This window comes from Rhinolophus ferrumequinum, chromosome 15 (assembly GCF_004115265.2).
Source record: "Rhinolophus ferrumequinum isolate MPI-CBG mRhiFer1 chromosome 15, mRhiFer1_v1.p, whole genome shotgun sequence".
Taxonomy (NCBI): domain Eukaryota; kingdom Metazoa; phylum Chordata; class Mammalia; order Chiroptera; family Rhinolophidae; genus Rhinolophus; species Rhinolophus ferrumequinum.
This window is the reverse complement of record NC_046298.1, coordinates 47,131,716-47,153,777: the sequence shown is the minus strand read 5'-3', so window position 1 is coordinate 47,153,777 and position 22,062 is coordinate 47,131,716. Positions and strand designations below refer to the sequence as shown.

At 40.9% G+C, this 22,062-nt stretch overlaps 1 pseudogene; it reads right to left on the bottom strand.

Annotated features, from left to right (window-relative positions):
• Positions 1–4,570: 4,570 nt before the first annotated feature.
• On the bottom strand, positions 4,571–6,153 carry LOC117034680 (Y-box-binding protein 1-like; annotated as a pseudogene).
• Positions 6,154–22,062: the final 15,909 nt, after the last annotated feature.

Sequence of the window (22,062 nt, the reverse complement as noted above, 5' to 3'; positions counted from 1 at the left end):
AAATGCAAATAAAAACCACAATGAGATACCACCTCACCCCAGTCAAAATGGCTATCATCAATAAATCAACAAACAGCAAGTGCTGGCGCGGATGTGGAGAAAAGGGAACGCTTGTGCACTGTTGGTGGGATTGCAGATTGGTGCAGCCGCTATGGAAAACAGTATGGAGGTATCTCAAAAATCTGAAAATGGAACTGACTTATGATCCAGTAATTCCACTCCTAGGTGTCTATCCGGAGAAATCCAAAACTCCAATTCAAAAATCTTTATGCACTCCTATGTTTATTGCAGCACTATACACAATAGCTAAGACATGGAAACAACCAAAATGCCCATCGGTAGATGACTGGATTAAGAAACTGTGGTACATTTATACAATGGAGTATTATGCAGCCATAAAGAAGAAAGGAATCTTACCATTTGCAACAACATGGATGGATCTAGAGAACATTATGTTAAGTGAAATAAGTCAGACAGAGAAAGATAAGTACCATATGATCTCACTTATTTGCGGATTCTAAAGAAAAGAATAAGTGAATGAACTAATCAGAAACAGTTTGGGAGACAATGAGGAAAAACTGAGGGTTGCTAGATGGACGGGAGGGGTGGGGGGTGGGGGGGAGGGTGAGGGGATTGGAGGGCAATCGGTGACCATAGGATGGCCACGGGCTTGAAAATTAATCTGGGGAACGTAATTTGGTGGTTACCAGAAGGTAAAGGGGTTGGGGGGTGGGAGATGAGGGTGAGGGGGATCAAATGTATGGTGATGGAAGGGGAGCTGACTCTGGGTGGTGAACACACAATGTGATTTATGGATGATGTGATACAGAATTGCACACCTGAAATCTATGTAAATTTACTAACAATTGTCACCGCAATAAATTAAAAATAAATTTTAAAAAAAAAAAAGCAAAAAAATAAAATAAAATAAAATAAAATGAACATTAAGACTTACCCCCCCATGGGTTTTTCTGTAAGAGCATGCACAGAAAGAAACTCGTTATATAATCAACATATGTCAATCAAATGACCTCAGTCTACACATCACATTTCCTGCTGTAAGGAAATTTACCTACCCTTTCCTATATAAGAAAAAGCTAGCCTACAGTTAAGTGAAGTTGTTTATTGTAAGACTGCACTGGCAACCCCTCTGCCAGTGTTTCTCTCCTTACTACCATCTTTAAACACGAACATTCTCTGCCTGACCTTCAATAAAATTTTCTTTGTTCTCCTACTTTTCTGAATCTGTGAATTCTTTCACCTTTTGCGAATGACCACGGGTTTCCAATGACAAAACATTTGGTGCCGAAACCTGGGAGTTCAACTCTACCTCCTCCTCTCCTGGAGTTCAACTCTGCCTTCTTTTCTCTCCCTCAGGAGCCTCTCACAGAAGGGTGTTAAACCCTCCCACTCCTCTCGCTCCTTGTCTCCTTTACTTTCCCTCTCCACGAGGCACCTCTGGTGGTCTAGTTGGGGCATCAGTAGGTAAGTAGATATGCTTGGGGACATCCATGGGGCGCCAGCAATGCCACAGACCTGGTCCACTACCCCTGACTTTAGTAGTGTTGAGGACGCTCTCATAGCTAACGGTCTGTCTCATACTCTTGTCTCTCTCTGAGGTACACGGTAATGTGCACTAATTCTGAAACTCCAGAGGTAGAGGCCTGTGGGGACAGAGCCAGGAGTGCAGTTTCCAGGCTCTCGGCCTCATGTGGAAAGGTGCTGGCTCGGGTAGTAAATGGCCATCAACTGTGATTGGATGGCCAGCAGCTGTGGCTAGTTGGCCGTCAGCTGTAACCAGTGAGCCATTGGCCACTAATATAACTGCTGTGGCTACGCTAGCAGCAAATGGGGGCTAGCAAGAAGATGGTGGCTGAGCTAGCAAGAGTGGATTGCAGTTAGCACGGCAGATTGCAGCTAGCAAGTGAGGTTGGTTGGCAGAGACAAGTGGACAGCGGGTTGCGGATAGTGTGGCTCCTGCTTCCTGTGTCTCCAACCCAACTGCCAGCAAGAATATAGTGGTGTGACTCCCCTATCTATGGCTCCGTGGATGTTCCTTTTTGGCCTCACCATGTCCTGCGTTCTTATGTGGGGAGAGGGATCGGAGACTCCGCATAACACCCCACATGACAAAGCCCCTCAAAAACTGGCAGAAAATCATGGGTGTGCCCCTCAGTTTTCTGGCTCAGCCATCATGAAGCACTACCCCCACAGCCATAGGAAGTGGCCCCTCTGTTCTGCAAGCTGGGAACTTATACTCCCTTGTCTCTGCTGTCAAAGCCTCTCTTAGGCTAATCACCAGCACCTGTTCTGGATTTATATGCCATCTGGGCTTTGTGCCAATCTGGGGCCTCTCTGAGGCCAGTCTGCGGTGCTGGGTTGGTTAGAGACCGGGTTTTGACCCCCAGATCCTCATCGCAGGAGGATTTGGTTCTGTGAGTACTCTGGTTTATTTGACTTGTTTATTTTGTTTGCCTCTAGTCTGTCTTTTCCCTCTTCCCCTTCCTTTTCTATTTGTGTCTTAACATCAAGCTAATGGGGAGCTCTGTATCTGTACCTCCTGAGAGCCCCCTAGGTTGTATATTAACAAACTAGTCAACTTATAATTATAAGCCAGTGATATTTTATTGTAACACTGCTTGGCCCATATATGTTCTAAATTCTAAGGAAAGGTAGCCTCTCAATGGTCTTTAAATTATTATATTATTTTTGCAGTTAAAATTGTTTGGTATACCAACTCTGTATTCAGAAACTTGGTGTCATGTGGGATCTCTGGTCCCACTCTCACTCTTGGCGGGTGGACGCAGAGTATGGTGAGGCCAAAAAGGAAGAACAATGGAGCCATAGATAGGGGAGTCATACCACTATATTCTCGATGGCGGCTGGTTGAGACACAAAAGCAAACATCCACCAGTCCCTCAATGAGGGGTCTTCCTGCACCCCAGTCTCGCTGGTGGACGGGTGAGACACAGGAAGTAGGATCAACACGATCTGCAATGTAATCCGCTTGCTAACCGCACTTGCTAGCCGCAATACTCAGTCTGCCAACCAACCAATGCCCCAAAGTAGCCACAGCAGTTATGTTAGTGGCTAATCGCTAACCGGTAACAGCTGATAGCCAACCAGCCACAGTGGATGGCCATCTGACTACAGCTGATGGCCATCTAATAACTGAGCCAGCACGTTTCCACATGAGGCCGAGAGCCTGGAAACTGCTCTCTTAGCTCTGTCCCCACAATGCTCAAGCAGTAGTTCACCGTAATCAGAAGTGTCTGGATGCTGATGAAGTAACCACTTTGAGCAACTCTTGTAATTGCAGAAGTCAAATGTGAGTTGTATTCATCTTTTGTTATGAGTATATATTATTATAATCAATACAGTTTTTTTTCTTTTTTTAAAAATGTGTATACATTGTTTTTGGCACCCTTCATGTGTGTGTGTATATATATATATATATATATATATATATATATATTCACTTTCTTAATCACAGAAATAGCATTAAGTTGATTTGTCATAGTTTTTTATTTAAGATTTATTTTTCTACAATATATTTTCAATTTTCTATCCATAATATATTGAGTGTCTAGAATCAGCATGTTGGCATTGGTATACTGAATTAATACTTAAATATGTCATTGTATTTTCCAGGAAACTTAGCTGATTTCTTGCATGACTTTAAGGACTTCTTGTCCCCTGGTATTTATAACACCTGTAAGTTCTGCAAAGTTTCTAAAGTTCTGGAACTTGTATCCTTGAGTGAAGACGTGAATACTGTTTTGTTTCCCATTTGTTTCCATCTGAACCTCATGTAGAATGCACTGGAACCTGAGGTCCCACTCTAGGTGCTGTGCTGTTATTCTCTGGCTCTTATTTGCTGTATATGTTGCTAATCACCTCTGTACATTGACCTGCTCTATGGGTCTCCACCCCACTTCTACATGTTTCTGCACATAATTGCTGCTACTTACAAGGCCCTTGAATACAAGCCCTTCTTGTTTGTGGGTCATTTACTTCTTTTCTCCAGAAGGTTACTTACATTCTCCTGATGATATTTATGGAGTGCAACTTAAGAATTTTGGATAAGTGCACCTTAAGTGTCATTGACTCGTAACAGTTATGCGTCTACTAATACATGCAGTGGGAATTCCTCTGACCTCATGTCTCTCTCTCTTTTTTTTAATTTAAGACCTTTATTACCGGGTGTTTGCAGTTTGTTGACTTTTTTGAGAAAAATCAAGTTGTAAAATTTTTTTACAAATTAAAAATCTCGGCTTGACCAGATATGAAACAATTTAAAAACCTTTAAAGGTGTATTGAGAAAAAACAGACTTTTTAAAATTAAAAAACATGTTTGTCATTACCAAAAAGAGTCGTCTTTAGGTAAAAATAATAAAACCCCATGCTGCCTAGATAATGCAGATAATTCTTGTTATCTGATCAATGGGCAAAAAGCAAGCATGTAAGGTCTTTACCTCCAATCTTTTGTTCCTTTCTTCTTTCTGGAATTTCATATTCCTTTCTTGTTGGATGACTAAACCAGATGATGATAGAGATGGTAAGCTGGTATTTACTCAGCTCCTCCTTCCTCAGCCTCAGCTGATGGATTGGCTGCTTTTGTCTCTGCCATCTTGTGGTTTAGGGTTTCCTGGATGTCTGCGTCAGTCATTGAAGTTACTGCGGTACCGACAGTGTGGTGTGTCGCAAGCGCCTGTGAAGGACAGTTGCCACATTTTCAGTCTATTCCTGAAAGTCAAGGGGGCATTAACCCCTTCACAGGGCCCTACATCCCTGCGTGGTACTCGTGACGCGAGTGGGGAACAAAGTCCCGGCACACAGGTTCAGATAGAGTAGGTAACACAGCTTTATTTGGGAGCCAGTGTTCCTGCAGAGGCCAATGCTCTGGTCAGCACAGAAGGTTATACAGAATAGAACAGAATTTCATAATGAACCAAGTCCAGGGTCAATTGAGGTGGAGAAGGTCCCTGGTCCGGGAGAGACGACTGGGCCCACCACGGGTCTGAGGCGAGCTGGTCTTACAAGGAAGAACTTCAGAGAGTCCCGGCTTGCCACTCGCAGAGGACTCTGTCGGATAGTGTCTCACTCAGAGCCTCGCGGAGGGTCTTAGCTGAGCGCCCAGTCAGACTGCTCACAGCATCGCTCTGGAGTTCTGCTTTTATCCTCTTTTCCTTGGACTCGTTTACTTCTTACCAGAAGTTGCTTGGTAAGTGTGTTTATCACTCAATTTTGTTATGCTCAGTTGTCACACAAAAACATATTTTTCACTTCACTCTTATCAGTCTCAAACATATGTGGCCATAATCCTGTCCACGTCACAGTCCAACCTAGTAAACAACTTGTTTTGCAAACCTCAATCCAGCATATATAATACATTTTATATGTACTCTACACGGTGGTTGTTGACTTTGGGTTTCATCTCCCTGATTTTCCTTCTTTTTCATTGCTGTCCTCTCTAGGCTGTCTTTGGCAAGGAGGGCCCCTGCAGAATCATGGTCTTTAGCCCGATGCATATTCTGTCTCACTGGTCTACCTTGTTCTCCTGCACCCTGGTTGTCAGCACCCTCCATTGCTTCTCCCTACACAGGAGGGTTGGAATACTGTGGTTGACGCCCATAGGGTCTCTGCATGTAATGAGGTGGGAACCGCTGTCTGCGGGAGGGCTGGCGCCCTGGGGCCTGGCCTTCGGGAGCGCTCGCCCATCCCTCATTCTTTTCCCCACTCTCCCTCTTCTGGTAATTGCGTGGAGGACCCCTGCGACGTGCATGGCATTTATCATGGTTACTATCTGCTGCATATCTACTGCCTTGCACCGGAACTCCACCAGGGCAGGGCCTGTGACATCTGCTGCTTTTCTCCTTCAACAACTCCACAGTCTCTCCATCTCCTACACTGCGAACGTACTTCCTGGGGTTATTCTTTATGGCAGTCTGGGGTGCAAAGGCGTTTTTATTCCTGTCACTCCTGTTGAAACCATATCCATTTCTTACACTGAACCATTTCGCTATTCCCCAAACCTTCATTTGAATGACCTTCTTGTCCTCATTGGGGCTGCTGCTCCCTGCGCGGCTGTCCGCGGTGCTCGGTGTCAGCAGCACTCGGTCTCGACTGCTGGGTCTCGGCCTCGCCGCTCATGGTTGCTGTGGTGTGAGCGGCCTGGGGCTGGCTGCGGCAGCTGCGGCTCCTCCGAGGTGTGATGGTAACTAGGCCGGCGGCCGCCGTGGGGTCTCTGGGGTCTGCTTTCCACTCCCACTACGGATGGAACTCCTCATGTCTCTTTTCTTATTGTGTCATATAACTTACCTTATTTCACATAATTTGTGCCTAGCAGAGTTAAACCGTACCATGTATTTTTTGTTGTGATTTGAGAAGAGATTCAAGTGATTACCATGAGTATTTAAAATCACTTTTTTTCCCTCCCTTTTTCCCTTTTCCCTCAGCCCCTGGCAGTCTCTTTTCTATTTCTAGTAATTTGATTATTGTAGGTACTTCCCATAGAGAGAATTATATAGTATTTGTCTTATTTGTGACTGCTTCATTTCACTTAGCATAATGTTCCCAAGGGTCATCCATGTTGCAGCAAATGACTGGGTAAGTGCCTTCTTTTCAACACCGAATAATCTGTTGTGCCTATTTACCACATTTGTTTGACCAGTCATCTGTCAGTGGACATTTGGGTTGTCGCTGCCTGTTGGGTTGTTGCTGCCTGTTGGCTGTTGTAAATAATGCTTCTGTGAACATTGGTATGCAAATATCTCTTCGAGAACCTTCTTCCCATATTTCGTATATGTACCCACAAGTGGAGTTGCTGGATCGTACAGTGTAGTGTGTCAGTCTGTTCACATGCATATAACAAGGTACCCAACAGGGTGGCCTATTAACAGGAAAATATTTCTCACAGTCCTGGGGCTGAGAGTCTGAGATCAGGGGCCCAGCATGGTTACATTCTGAGGAGGACCCTCTTCTAGGTTGCAGGTGGCTGACTTCCCACTGTTTATTCATGGCGGAAGGAGAGCTAGCTGGGCTCTGGAAGGGTCCTACTCATGATGGTTCCACGCTCATGACCTACTTACCTCCCAAACACCTACCATTGTATTTTGGAACATTTTAGCATCACAATTTTAGAGGGACACCCATATTCAGTCTGTAGTGTGTGGTAATTCAGTGTTTAATTTTCAAGGAACTGAACTGCCCTATTTTCCATAACAGCTACAACGTTTTACCTTCCCAACAGTAATATAGAAGAACTCCTGTTTTTTCACAGTCTCTCTAACACTTACTTGCTCTTCTTTTGATAGTAGCCATCATAATGGGTGTGATATATCATTGTGGTTGAGATGTGTATTTCTGGAATGATTAGTGATACTGAATATCTCTTCATATGTTTGTATAGCATCTCTAGAGAAATAGTGGCTCAAGTCCATTGCCCACTTTTTAATTGGAATATGTGGGTTTATTGTTCTTGTTGAGGTGTAGCACTTTATGATACTGTGATTTGTAATAAGAAATATATATTTGGTCTTTGTCCCACTCTGACACGAGCTCCCAAAAGCCTTGGAGTTTCCTGATTGATAAAAGCAGTGGGCGGATCTCTTGTTATAACACTTGGTCTCTTGTCCTCACTTCCTGCAACTTTTTCAGTGTCTTAAAGGTGAAGTGGGTGTCAATCATCACAGGTCCCTCTCATTCACAACTCTGTTTATAACAATGAGGTGACTTTTGGAAATCCCCACGGATGTTCAGTCTACTTGTGGGAGCCAAACATAATTATTGGGTTGGAATTTTAGCCCCACCTCCTGAACTCTTGGGAGGGGGAGGGGCTAGAGTTTGAGTGTAATCACCAATGGCTAGTGATTTAATCAATCATGCCTATGTAATGAAACTTACATAAAACCCAAAAGCAGAGTGTTCTGAGAGCTTCCAGGTTAGTGAACTTGTGGCGATTAGGGGGAATGGCATGCTGGGAGGAGCATGGAAACACCTGACCCTTTCTCCGTACTTTTCCCTCTCTGTCCTTTCATCTGGCTATTCTTACATTATATTCTTTCTTAATAAGTCAGTGATGTAGTAAGATGTTATCTCATATATGATTCACCAATATTTTTTCCTATTCCATGGATTGTCTTTTCACTCGATTGAGTGTATTTTTTGGTGCACAATAGTTTGTAATTTTGATGTGGTTCAATTTACCTGTGTTTACTTTGGTTGCCTGTCTTTATGGTGTCATAATATCTGATAAATTATTGTTGAATCCAATGTAAGTTTTCCTCCTATGTTTTCTATGAGTTTTATAGTTTTTGGTCTTATGTTTTGGTGTTTGTTTCATGTTTGGTTAATTTTTGTATATGGTGTAAGGAATTGGTCCCAGTTTATTATTTTGTATGTTTATATCCCATTTTCTTAGCACCTTTGGTTGAATAACCTGACTTTCCTTCATTGAATAGTCTTGATACCCTTGTGGAATATCGTTAGACCATATATACCTGAGTTTCTCTCTGACATCTCTTTGTATTCTGTTCTGCTGGTCTCTCTGTCTTTATTCCAGTATGACATTGTTTTCATTAGTATAGCTTTGTAATAAGTTCTGAAATAAGGAAGTGTGAGTCTTTCGACTTTATTTTTTCAAGTTTGTTTTTCCAGTTAGAGTCTCTTGAGATTTTATATGAATCTTATGATGGATTTATGTATTTCTTCAAAAAAGTTATTGTAAATTTCCTGAGAATTACATTGAATCTGTTGATCATTTTGGTTAATATTGACACCTTGACAATATTGTCTTCAAATCCGTAAACTTGGGATATCTTTGCATTTGTTTGTGTTTTCTCTAATTTTTTTCCAGCAATTTTTCATTAACAGTACACAAATTTTCCCCTTCTTTCATAAGTTCATGCCTAAATATTTTATTTTTGATGTTATTGTAATGAATTTTTTAGTCAATTTCCTGTTCGATTGTTCTTTGTTAATGTATAGAACCAAAATTGATTTTTGCATTTTGATTTCATATCTTGCAACTTTTCTGCATTCATTCATTAGTTCTAGCAGTTTGTTTTTTCAGAGTTTTCATGTTTTGACATATTAGATTATATCACCTGTGAATAGAGAAAATGTTGCTTCTTCTTTTTTTTTTTTAAATTTATTGGGGTGACAATTGTTAGTAAAATTACATAGCTTTCAGGTGTACAATTCTGTATTACATCATCTATAAATCCCATTGTGTGTTCACCACCTGGAGTCAGTTCTCCTTCCATCACCATATATTTGATCCCCCTTACCCTCATCTCCCACCCCACACTTCCTCTTTTTCTATTTGGATAACTTTTATTTCTTTTTTCTTTTTTTTTTTTTAACTTTTTATTTGTTTAAGTGTGTTTTCCCAGGACCCATAAGCTCCAAGTCAAGTAGTTGTTTCAATCTAGCTGTGGAGAGCACAACTCACAGTGGCCATGTGGGGATCAAATTGGCAACCTTGTTAAGAGCATGGCGCTCTAACCAGCTGAGCTAACCGGCTGCCCCTTATTTCTTTCTCTTGCCTCTTTGTCCTGGCTAGGGCTTCCAGTACCATTGTTTACAGAAATAGTGGGAGTAATTATGTCTGTCTTGTTCCTGATCTTAGAGGAAAAGCTTTGAGTCTTTCACCTTTGAGTATGATGTCAGCTGTGGGCTTTTCATATGTATCCTCTTTTGTGTTGAAGGAATTAATTTTTATTCCTAGTTCATGGAGTGTTTATCATGAAAGGCGAACTTTTATCAAATGCTTTTTCTGCATCAATTGAGATGATCATGTGGTTTTTTTTCATTCGTTCTTTTACTGCGCAGTAGTACATTGAATGATTTTCATATGTTGAACCATACTTGCATTCCAAGGACATTCCACCTTAGTCATAGTGTATAATCCTTTTAATGTGCTGTTTAATATGATTATTATTGTTTCACTGATACTTTTTCATCAGTATTCATTGGGGATATTGATCTGTGGTTTTCTTGTACAGTAGTACCTCGGTTTTTGAACATCTCCATTGACGAACATTTTGGTTTATGAACGCCATAAACCTGGAAATAAATGCTTCAGTTTTCGAACACAACTCAGAAGTTGAACATGTCACACAGCTTCCGCTGAGTGCAAGATCCTGAGGCCTAGATGTCGGCTGTTTTTGAACGTTTCAGAACTCATGTATTATGTTTGAAAACTGAGGTACCACTGTATTGTCTTTGTCTTACTTTGATATTAGAGTAATTCTGGCCTGCTACGATGAGTTTGGAAGTGTTCCCTCTTCAATTTTTAGCGAAGTGTTTAAAGAATATTGGTGTTAATTCTTTTTAAATGTTGGGAAGAATTTTGCAGTGAAGCTATGTGGCTTTTCTTTGTTAAATGTTTTTTGATTAGTTATTTAATCTCCTTACAAGTCACAGGTCTGTTCATATTTTTTATTCTTGATTTAGCTTTGGTAGGTAGAGTGTGGTTTGTTTTGTTTTGTTTTAGGAATTTATTAATTTCTTCTAGATTATCCAATATTTAGGCATAGAATTGCTCATTGTATTCTCTTATAATGGTTTTGATTTCTGTAGGATCAGTTATAAGCAGGTGTAATGTCCCTTCTTTCATTTCTGATTTTAATTATTGGAATCTTCTCTCTTTATTTCTTAACCTAATGAAGGGTTTTTCAATTTTGTTGAACTTTTGGAAGAACCAACTCTTAGTTTTGTATTCTTTCTTATTTTTTATGCTCTATGTTTATCTCTAACATAGAGATATGTTACTCTTTTTTCCCCTTCCTCTTGTTAGTTTTGGCTCTCTCTCTTCTTCTGAAATCTTCTATTTGGAAATTCTTTTTTATGCAACGGTAAGCCAGGATCTCTTTGAATATTCTTTTGTACTTTCTTTTGTTCCTAGCCTTCAACATATAACACGCTGTAAATTTAAAGTGTACATGGTGATATTTGATATACATGTATATTGCTAAATAATTACCATAGTAGGTCAATTAACATAAGCATCATAATTTATTCATCTTATTACTGGAAGAATGTATTCTAACTAACATCTCCCCATTCCTGCCACTCACACTGCCCCTGGAAACCACTGTTTCTCCTCTTTTTCTATTTGGCTTTTTTTTTTTTAGATTCTACAGAAAGCTGTAGAAGTGAAATTATACACTATTTGTCTTTCTCTGTTTGAATTATTTCACATAGCATAATGTCATCATAGTTCATTTATTTATTTATTTACCTGTTGTTGGACACTTGGTTGGTTTCCATGTGTTGGTTTTTGTACATAATGGTGCAATGAGCATGGGTTTGCAGGTATCTCTTCGAGATAGTGATTTATATATATATATAATCCAAGAAATGCAATGGCTTGATCATGTGGTTTTCCTTTTTTGAATATTTTGAGGAACCTCCATAATGCTTTCCATAGTGGCTGCACCAATTTATATTCCCACCAACATTGCACTAGGGTTCTCTTTCTCTCCCATATCCTCGTCAATACTTGTCTCTGGTTTTCTTTTTTTTTTTTTTTATTCTTTTTTTGGGGGGAGCGGGGAAGGTGAACAGGACTTTATTGGGGAACAGTGTGTACTTCCAGGGCTTTTTCAAGTCAAGTTGTTGTCCTTTCAATCGTAGTTGTGGAGGGCGCACAGCTCAGCTCCAGGTTCAGTTGCCATTGTCAGTTGCAGGGGGCACAGCCCACCATCCCTTGCTGGAGTTGAGGAGTTGAACCGGCAACCTGGAGGCATCTGGCACTGGCCCATGTGGGAATTGAACTGGCAGCCTTCAGTGTTAGGAGCACGGAGCTCCAACCACCTGAGCCACCAGGCCAGCCCCTGAAACTTTTATTTAGGAACTCATTAATAAGAAAACTGTGGTCTTTTTATATCTTGTAGATACTGTCCTCCACATGTGATTAAGAAATTAAAACCAACAAAACCCAATAATACAAGAGAAATCTTCCAAATAGATTTCTTGAAAGACGTGACAGCCATGTAATCAAAAATGTTTCCTTCAGGGAAATACAGAAAAATATGCATGTCTTTGCATGTCAGTGGAGAGATGATGAAACAAGTTACCAAGGAATGCCTACAACTCATAAAAACCATCTTACTGATAGGAGAGATCAATATGGAAGAAAGCCTGCAGGAAATAAGCCTATTCAAAATAGACTTGGACTAAGCTTCTAGTCACATCTGGCTGCTGTAGAGATAATTCAACATGAAGGGAAAACTTATGAATGTAATATAACTGAGAAGTCTATCAACAATACTTCCTCCATTTCTCCACTTCAAGGAGTTCCTCCTAGTGTCCAAGCCCACATTTCTAATATATATATGGGAATGACCTTAAGGATCCTTCAATACTAATAACAGACCAGAAAGTGTGCAGGAAAAATTCTTACAAATGTAATGATTGTGGCAAAGAATTTAGGGTGTGTTCAACCCTAACTAGGCATCAGATAATCCATACTGGAGAAAAAACTTACAGGTGTACTGAGTGTGGTAAAGCTTTTCATAGAAAATCGCACCTGGCAAGTCATCAGAGCATTCATACAGGAGAGAAAAGATACAAATGTAATGAGTGTGGCAAAGCCTTTAGGGTGCGGTCAAGCCTAACTTATCATCAGGTACTGCATACTGGAGAGTAACCTTACAAATGTAATGAATGTGGCAAGGTTTTAGTAAAAAAATCAAACCATGCATGTCATCAAAGCATTCAACTGGTGAAAAACCTTACAAATGTAATGAATGTGAAAAGGTCTTTAGTCAGAAATTCTACCTTGCAAGTCATCAGAGAATTCATACAGGAGACAAACCTTACAAATGTAAGAAATGTGGCAAGGCCATTTGTGTGCGTTCAAAACTATCTGGACATCAGTTAATCCATAGTGGAGACAAACCTTACAAATGTAATGAAGGTGGCAAAGCCTTTATTGTGTGTTCACACCTGACTAGACATCAGTTTATCCATAGTGGAGAGAAACCTTACAAACGTAATGACTGTGGCAAGGTCTTTGTACAGAAATCACATCTTACAGGTCATCAGGGAATTCATACTGTACAGAAACCTTACAAATGTAATGTGTATGGCAAAGCCTTTAGTGAGCATTCAAACCTAACCAGACATCAGGTAATCCATAGTAGAGAGAAACGTGACAAATGTACCAACTGTGGCAAGGTCTTTAGTTACTCCTCACACCTTGTAAGACATCTGAGAATACATACTAGAGAGAAAAACCTTAAAAATGTCACAAGTATGGCAAAGTCTTTAGTGTGAGCTGAACCCTAACTTACCATGGAATACTCCATACTGGCGAGAGACTTGACAAAGGTACTGGATGTGGAAGGCTTTTAGGTATTGCCTTAAACTTGGGATCCATCCAGTAGTTCATATTTGCACATGCAGTGAATGTGGCAAAACTGTAAATTAGAGCTCACTCTCTACTGGACATATGAAAATGCATCCAGGAGAGAAACCACACAAATTAGTGTGTGGCAAGATTTTTACAGGTGCAATGAGTGTGACAAAGGCATTACTCAAGTATTATGCAACAACAGAGACCCCATAGTGAAGAGAAATTATGTAAATGTACGTGGCAGAGCTCATTTCTGGGACTCACAACTCACTAGACATCAGAATATACATCCTTGAGAGAAACTACACAAAAGTGATGTGTGTATTAATGCTTTTACCCAAAGGTGAAAAGTGTGGGACCTCAGAGGATTCGTACTGGAGAGCAACCTTACAAATGTGAATGTCATAGGCTCTTCACCAAATGTCTACGCCTTTGGAGTAACGACAAACTTCACGCAGGATGGAAACTACACTACCGTGTTTCACCGAAAATAAGACCTAGTTGTACCATCAGCTCTAATGCGTCTTTTGGAGCAAAAATTAATATAAGACCTGGTCTTATTTTAATATAAGACTGGGTATAATATAATATAATATAATGCTGGGTCTTATATAAATTTTTGCTCCAAAAGATGCATTAGAGCTAATGGTCCGGCTAGGTCTTATTTTCGGGGAAACACGGTGATATACTGAACATGGAAATACTAGGAAACTGTGTCCTCAGGATTCATTCAAGATTTCATACTGGGGAGAATCCTTACAAGTGTAGTGAATTTAAGCAAGTCTCACAACTGACCACACAGTCAAGATTCCATACTAGGAATAATTACTGTATTTCCCCAAAAATAAGACTGGGTCTTATATTAATTTTTGCTCCAAAAGACACATTAGGGCTTATTTTCAGGAGACATCTTATTTTTTTCATGTATAACAATCTACATTTATTCATGTTCAAAAATCTACATTTATTCAAATACAGTCATGTCCTCATCTTCTGGAACATCGTCATAATTCTCCAAACCCCTAATTCCAGCTTGAATTTCTTGCGGCTCCATTTCCTGTATAACCATTAGCCCCAATCTCTCATGTCCAGCAATAGAGCTCTCCTTAAGGAGCACTTCTTGTCCATGTAGCCTGCTCATAGTGCATTGGCAACACAGCTGTCAGTGATTTTATCCCGTGAATTCTTCACCCAAGTCAGGACCTCTTGCAGGCCAGGCTTCACAAAGTTTCCACGCTGATTTCTCTCCATTCTATTTTCAATGTAGTCATTTATTTCCATGAGCAAATCGTCCTTGAATGGCTTGTTTATTGAAGTATTAAGAGTCTGGAGATAGGCAGTCCTTCCTGCGGGAATCATTATTTGATCTATTCTTCTCTCTGCAAGGAAGTTCTTCATGTCTTTAGCTCTGTGAGTGCTGGCTGAATCCCAGACTCGCAGACCTCTTTGGCCACCTCACAAAACAAGTGGCAGCATTAAATTGACCCACTTCCTTATAACTGCTTGTGTGCACCAGGCTTTTTCGGTTTCAAGAACATAAATGCCTGAAACACGTTCAACGTTAACTTTTTTACCCTTAGTGATGATTAGAGGTGGGGCTTTTTTTCCATTCAGACGAATTGCCAAAATACAGGTAACACGTGTACTTTCGTAACCAGTGGAGGGAATGTAGATTGACGAGGCACCCCTCTGATCAGTTGTTGTTTGAGATCCTTGGCCCATAAACACTGCAGTTTCATTCATAGCAATCATGATGGAGCATTGGTATTTAGAAAAGTCGATGCTATCAACAAAGGACTTGAATGCAAGTACATGTTTAAATAACTCCAGTATCTTCCAGCTTGAACAGTGTTGTTGGTCTTAGAGACAGTTCATATCGCTGAAGGAAGCCATCCAGCCAGTGTTGTGATGCTTTGAATTCTTCTGGGGATATTTCTAACTGTGGTGACATTGCAAGGGCAAATGCCTGAATATCAGCCCTGCGCACAACCAAAGCCTTTGCTCTCCTGTCAGCAATCCATTCACTGATGATGTCTTCCAGCTCAGGAAATAATGGTTGCAGACCTGATCCACACTTGCGCTTCTTAGCATTTCCCTTGTCCACTTGTTGAATGAGGTTATCGTGCTCTGCTCGCCATTTTCGGACCATTCGGAGATCCAACTTCTTCTCTTTGTAGAAAGCTGTAAGATTCTTGCCCTGGGAGTCCTCCACGATTCCTTTCTTGTACTCGATGGGATAGCTTTTTCTTTTTGCACTCATGTTGTCTGGGGGTCTAAATATTATTTCCTTTAAATCTACCATTAAGTCAAGTGTTAATTGAAGACTTATGAGACAGGAGTGGCAACAAAAACAATGACAATGATGGTTCACACAAAAGCGACGAAAAATTGCAGGCACCAAAATTCAGAAAAACGTTTCTTTATTTCACATGAGTGCATTAAGTACGTCCGTTACAATGCACGACGTATTGAATTATGAAGATACATATTAGACACAAACACATCCGTTCGTTATCAAGTGCGCACGTTATAATGATCTGTACTCCGACTGGTCATTGGGCAATCAGTCTCTAGTTCATCTGTTTAGATAGGTGTTTACCTCTCATCCAAAGGCGCCCATTTGGGTACTTACAAATATTTAATTATAATTTATATTATCATTTATTTTAAGTATTAATGTCAATAATTATATTTAATTATATATTAATATTGTTATTTTATAATTCAATACGTTCATCGTGTGTTGCAATTGACGTACTAAATGCATCTGTCTGGCTGACGATCTTAACTGGGGCTTATTTTGGGAGTAGTGCTTATATTACGAGCATCCTGCAAAATCATGCTAGGGCTTATTTTCCAGTTAGGTCTTATTTTTGGGGAAATATGGTAAGTCTCTAGTTCTTTGACATTAACCTGTGACATTATATGCTTCAGAACAATTACAAAGCAAACTTTTAAAATTCAGGACACGGTGTATATCACAGAAACAAAGATGTGTACAAACATCCCATTATTTTTAATGTTTATAATATTTAGTTATTTGATTTTTCTGGAAAAGACTACATTACTACTTATGATTTTTAACCTGAAGTTCAAAATCTGTTGAACTTACAAGCTGATGGTCCCTGGGAAACAATCAATACAACGAAAGGGCCTACCTTCATTAGGCATTGTTCATTCATATTCATATCCATATCCCCTGGAAAAACAAGGGCACTGAATATCAGATTCATTATGGTATGAATTAGCATCAGGAAGGCAGAGAGTAATGTTAAACTATGTTACCAGTCTTCATACAAAGTAGGCTTAGGATGCCCACCTCTAGACAAGCCCCGCTAGGTCATAGGAAAGAATACCAAACAGACCAAGAAACAGCAGGCTGGGCATTGAGGGGCTGGGTTTTTCATGGGAGGAGAGTGATACGTTACTGGGGGATGATTCTGTGGTAGAAATACTGCAGAGGAAATGGTGACTTTTTTCCATTGAATGGCAATAACTGTTGTATATCAATAGTAATGAAAAATTTGTTTTGTTCTTGGAAATTGTAGAGAGCAGTAATCTGAGAGAGTACCTAAATGAAAAGAACCGGAATGGTTTTGTGTGTGTGTGTGTGTGTGTGTGTGTGTGTGTGTTTCACACCGAAGTGCTGGCATTATTTTTTGCCCGTGTTATTGGGAATGTATCTTTGGGCTCATGTTTTTAATGAATACAGTTAATCATTTTTCATAACCCTGAATGAATCATGTTACTTGTATGAACACTGTTATATTCCACCTCCATAGGGTACTTCATAATAAACGAGAAGTGCTTTGGGCTCTCGAGGTTGAAGAAATTGATAACAATTTTCTTCCATCGTGGCATCAAGGAACATACAATTTAGGGGTCATGTACTCATAATTTGCACTTGAGTTATTCCCTCCACACTCTGGCTCATGACATTTCTTACACTATAATAAAAATACAATAGTGGTGCAATTTCAGACTGTGATCTCTAAAACATGCCCAACATTTATGAATATACACTATAGGATTATATTTATGTCATTATTTTTACCAAAGTACAACCCATCGTATACTCCTTGATTTACATGAAGTGAAAATGGAAGTAAATATGGAAAAAATATAAAATCAACATTTCAGGAATAAGTATAAATCTTTTGAGCTTGGAGCACTCAATGAAATAATTTAGGTGAGCAATATACAATGGGAACATTTTGTTGTTGGGAAAATTGGAAATTTCATATATTCACTCTCAAAACATTTTTATTTGCACTTGTAACCATTCACAACAGAGTGGAACCCCGTCCAAAGCTTGGTTTGCATATAGAGACTGATGACACCATACACTCAAATGTTAAGAGATTACTTTTTATATAAAAAAGCTTGCTTTCTGAAAGCAGTGTTATGTGTTCTTTCATGTCAGGCAAATCAGAGTTAAAACCATAGGTTGGATCGGCCCGGTGGCTCAGGTGGTTGCAGCACCATCCTCCTAATGCCCAAGGCCACCAGTTGGATTCCCACATGGGCGGGTGAGCTGCATCCGCTACAGCTAAGATTGTGAACAACAACTCTCCCTGGAGCTGGGCTGCCGTGAGCAGCTGGAGGTTGGCGTGAGCTGCCGTGTGCTGCTGTGGGCTGCTGTGTGCTGCTGTGGGCTGCCGTGGGCTGCCATGAGTGGCCAGCAGCCATCGTGAGTGGCTGGCAGCCAGCAAGAGCTGCCACGAGCTGCTGTGAGCAGATGACCAAAGACTGGCTACCAACTGCCTCAGGCAGGGGGAGCACAAGGCTCATAATACCAGCATGGACCAGGGAGCTGTCCTACACAACTAGACTAAGAAACAATGGCTTGAATTGGAGGAGGGGGAGCGGGAAGAAATGGGGAGACAGAAGAAAAACAAAAAGAAACCACAGGTCAATTTAATATGAGATTAAATACTACAGAAATAAACTATGAACCAACCATCAGTGTGGATTACACCACAGTGTATTAGCGGCACTCAGATTAGTGTGTTTTTTAGGACCAATAGTTTATCTCCACACACTAAGTCCATTTGTCAGGAGTTATTCCTCCTATGCTGTCTTTTCCACTGGACTAATTCCTACCCTGCAGGAGCCCCTTTTTGTGCTGTGAGCACTTACCCCATCTTCTCATCCACCTCTTTCCCGTACAGACTCTGGCTCTCCCACTGAAATGGGTAAAGATTTGTTGGTTTCCTTCCTGTTGCCTGGACTGCAGCTTCCACCCTATTGTGACAATAAAAAATGTCTTCACATATTTGGGGATATTTCCTAGGAGAGGTGTGGCCACTCCTGGCTGTCACCTTCATCCATGTAGAAGTCAGAAAAGCAAAAGATAACATGCCATGTTGTTTTCAATTGCATATGAAAAGATATGACAATGAACACCTGACATCAAAAACGAAGAAACTCATTTGCAAGCAGGATTTAAAAGTCGTAACTGTGTCTTAGACTGGTAAAACTTACCATTTAGAAAAGGTGAGAATGGCAGAGATAGTATCTTTGTGAGGTGGGGCTGTTTGGGTCAGGCCCTAGCCTCGTCCTACCTGAGAACCTCTCGGGAAAACAAGTCAAGGAGAGGAAAAGGAGCCACTAATGCCAGAGGCGAGACAAGAGATGGAACCTTAGGGGGCCAGGGTAAGTGGGGGAAACACAGGGCATTAGAGGTGATTCCTGGGGGTGGGGGAATGCCACCACAGCGTCTCTCCTCTCTTCCACCCCAGCTCCAGCCCTGGCCTTTTCTTTTCATCCCTCTCCTCCAAGGCAGAAGCTGTGGCCCTGGCCTTGTCATCATGTTCCTGTGTCCCTTGCATGTTCCCCACCCTTTACCATCTCCTTTTGTGCAGGTCCCATTACAATAAATTTTAATGTATTACAATAAATTTTAAATTTTAATTCCCATTACAAAAAAAAACGTGGAAAAAAATGCTTTGTGGGTCAAGGACAAGTTGAAACTCAAAACATAGCATAGTCATGTAGTGATGTCACAGAAATGGTGGCATGAGGGGTGCTCTTGAAATCTGTGGAAGTTACAACAAATTGAACGACTATAATTCAACAAATAATTCTCTGCTCATCACACAGGAGCAACTAAGAGACCTGCACAATGAATCACCTGAAGGTGTGCGAATTGGGTGAGTAGGGTAGGAGGGAAGGGGGAAGTGTGGAGACGCTACCCACGGGAGGGTTATGGGCCCCAGGACACAGACTGGAGACCACAACGACCATGGGAGAAGGAAGAATCCAGGCTTTGGGCTCTCTCCCTGTGCCCTGCAGTCCTGCCTGAAGGATCAGCATATAAGATTGCTGTGCCCAGCTTTCAAGGCAGAGACCTCAGCTGAGAATTGTGGCTTAAGCCTCACGGCTAGGCAAGAACCAGAAAAGACTCGAGCCTGTACACCTCCCCCTGACCCTCCCAGAGCTCGCCTTACCCCCGCCCTCCCAGAGTTACAAGCAGGCTCCAGAAGAAGCAGGAGCAGTGTCTGTCAGATTACAGAACACAATAGCTGCAACTACAGCCACTGAGACACAGGTCTAGCATCGGGTTGCAGAGGCAGCTCTAGGTTTTCAGATGCTCAGAAATCTATTGCCTTCCATATCCCCCCTTGTAAGACCCAGGCAACCTGCTCACACAAAAGAAGCCCACTTTCTGGTGGCTGGCTTTGGTGTTTTCAGCACAAGTTTGTGTGGGTGAGAGCAGAAACTGCACTGACTTTGTAAAAACTACTGACCACACCCTATTGCCCTGCCCATCTAGAACTGCATTGCCAGGGCCACTCTGGGTGCCTGGTGGCCAACCCCACCTCCACAAGACCCAGAGGACATTTTTTACGGCTGTGGACAACTTGGAGATAGCTGATGAACATTAAGCCAAGACCTGAGCTTTTTTTTTTTTCCTTCCTTTTTTCCTTTCTCTTTGTTTCTTTTATTTCTCTCTCTCTCTCTTTTTTTTTTTTTGTATTTTTGTTTGTGTTGAGTGTTTGTTGTTTTTATGTGTGAGTGTATTTGGGATTTTCTTTGTTGTGGTTGTTGGTTTGTTTTGTTCTGAAATTTCCCTGCACAAGAGCCCCGCCCACGAGGCACAAGAATCAACACACCCAGAGACCACCTTCAGAACAAACCAGAGGACTACCTGGTTTGACCTACAAGCAGCACACGCAAACGGAATTCTCAACAGGCACAAGAGCCTGTAGGGCCAAAGCCTCTGCTGAAGGATCAGTCCTCACACAGCAGCTCATACACTGTGGGCATTCCCAATCCTCATAGCTACTCAGCCTGGGCGTCATTCCCACCCACTGACAAGCCAGAAGCAATCAAGGCTCAACTATAACAGGAGAACACACACAAATCAAGGGACACCTCTGGAATATATGAACAGGAGATTAGGGAGACTGAGCAATTTGACTACAAAGGACACATACTACATAAGGTCACCCAGCAAAGACTCAGAGACATAGATGATTTACCTGATACATAGAAGCAAAAGCAGAGCAATAGCCAGAATGAGGAAACAAACATATCCCAAATAAAAGAACAAAAGAAACCTCACGAGATGGAACTAAATGAAATGGAGGCACTCAATCTACCAGATACAGAGTTTAAAATACTACTAATAAGAATGCTTACGAAACTTAGCGACAATTTCAACAAAGAAATAGCAAGCATAAAGAAGGATATAGAAACCATGAAAAATAAACAGTCAGAAATAAAGACTACAATAACTGAAGTGAAGGACACACTAGAAGGAATCACCAGCAGATTAGATGAAGCAGAGGATCAAATCAGCGATTTAGAAGACAAAGTAGTAGAATTCACCCATTCAGAAAATAAAATGAAAATGAATAGAAAACAATGAAAATAGTTTAAGAGACCTCTGGGACAACATCAAGTGCAACAACATGCGCATCATAGGAATACCAGAAGGAGAAGAGAGGGAGCAAGGGATAGAGAACATATTTGAAGAAATAATGACTGAAAACTTCCCTAACCTGGTGCAGGAAACTGACATACAAGCACAGGAAGTGTAGAGAGTTCCAACCAGGATGCACCCACACAGGCCCACACCAAGACACATCATAGTTAAAGTGGCAAAGGTTAAAGACAAAGAGAGAATCCTAAAAGCAGCAAGAGAAAGACAGAGGGTTACATACAAGGGAGCTCCCATAAGACTATCAGCTGACTTTTCTACAGAAACTTTGCAGGCCAGAAGGGAGTGGCAGGAAATATTCAAAGTGATGAAAAACAAAGGCCTACGACCAAGATTTCGCTACCCAGCAAGGCTATCATTTAAAATTGAAGGAAAGATAAAGAACTTCCTAGAAAAGAATAAGCTAAAGGAATTCATTACCACCACGCCAGTCTTGCAGGAAATGTTAAAAGGGCTTCTTTAAGCAGAAGAAAGGTGAAAACAAACTAACAAAGACTAGAAATATGAATAATAAAATGACAATAACTATGTACCTATCAATAATCACTTTAAATGTAAATGGATTAAATGATTCAATCAAAAGACATAGGGTAGCTGAGTGCATACAAAAACAAGACCCTTTCATATACTGTTTACAAGAGACCCACCTCAGATTACAAGACACACACAGACTGAAAGTAAAGGGATGGAATAAGATATTTCAAACAAATGGAAATGAGAAAAAACTAGAGTAGCAAACATATATCAGACAAAA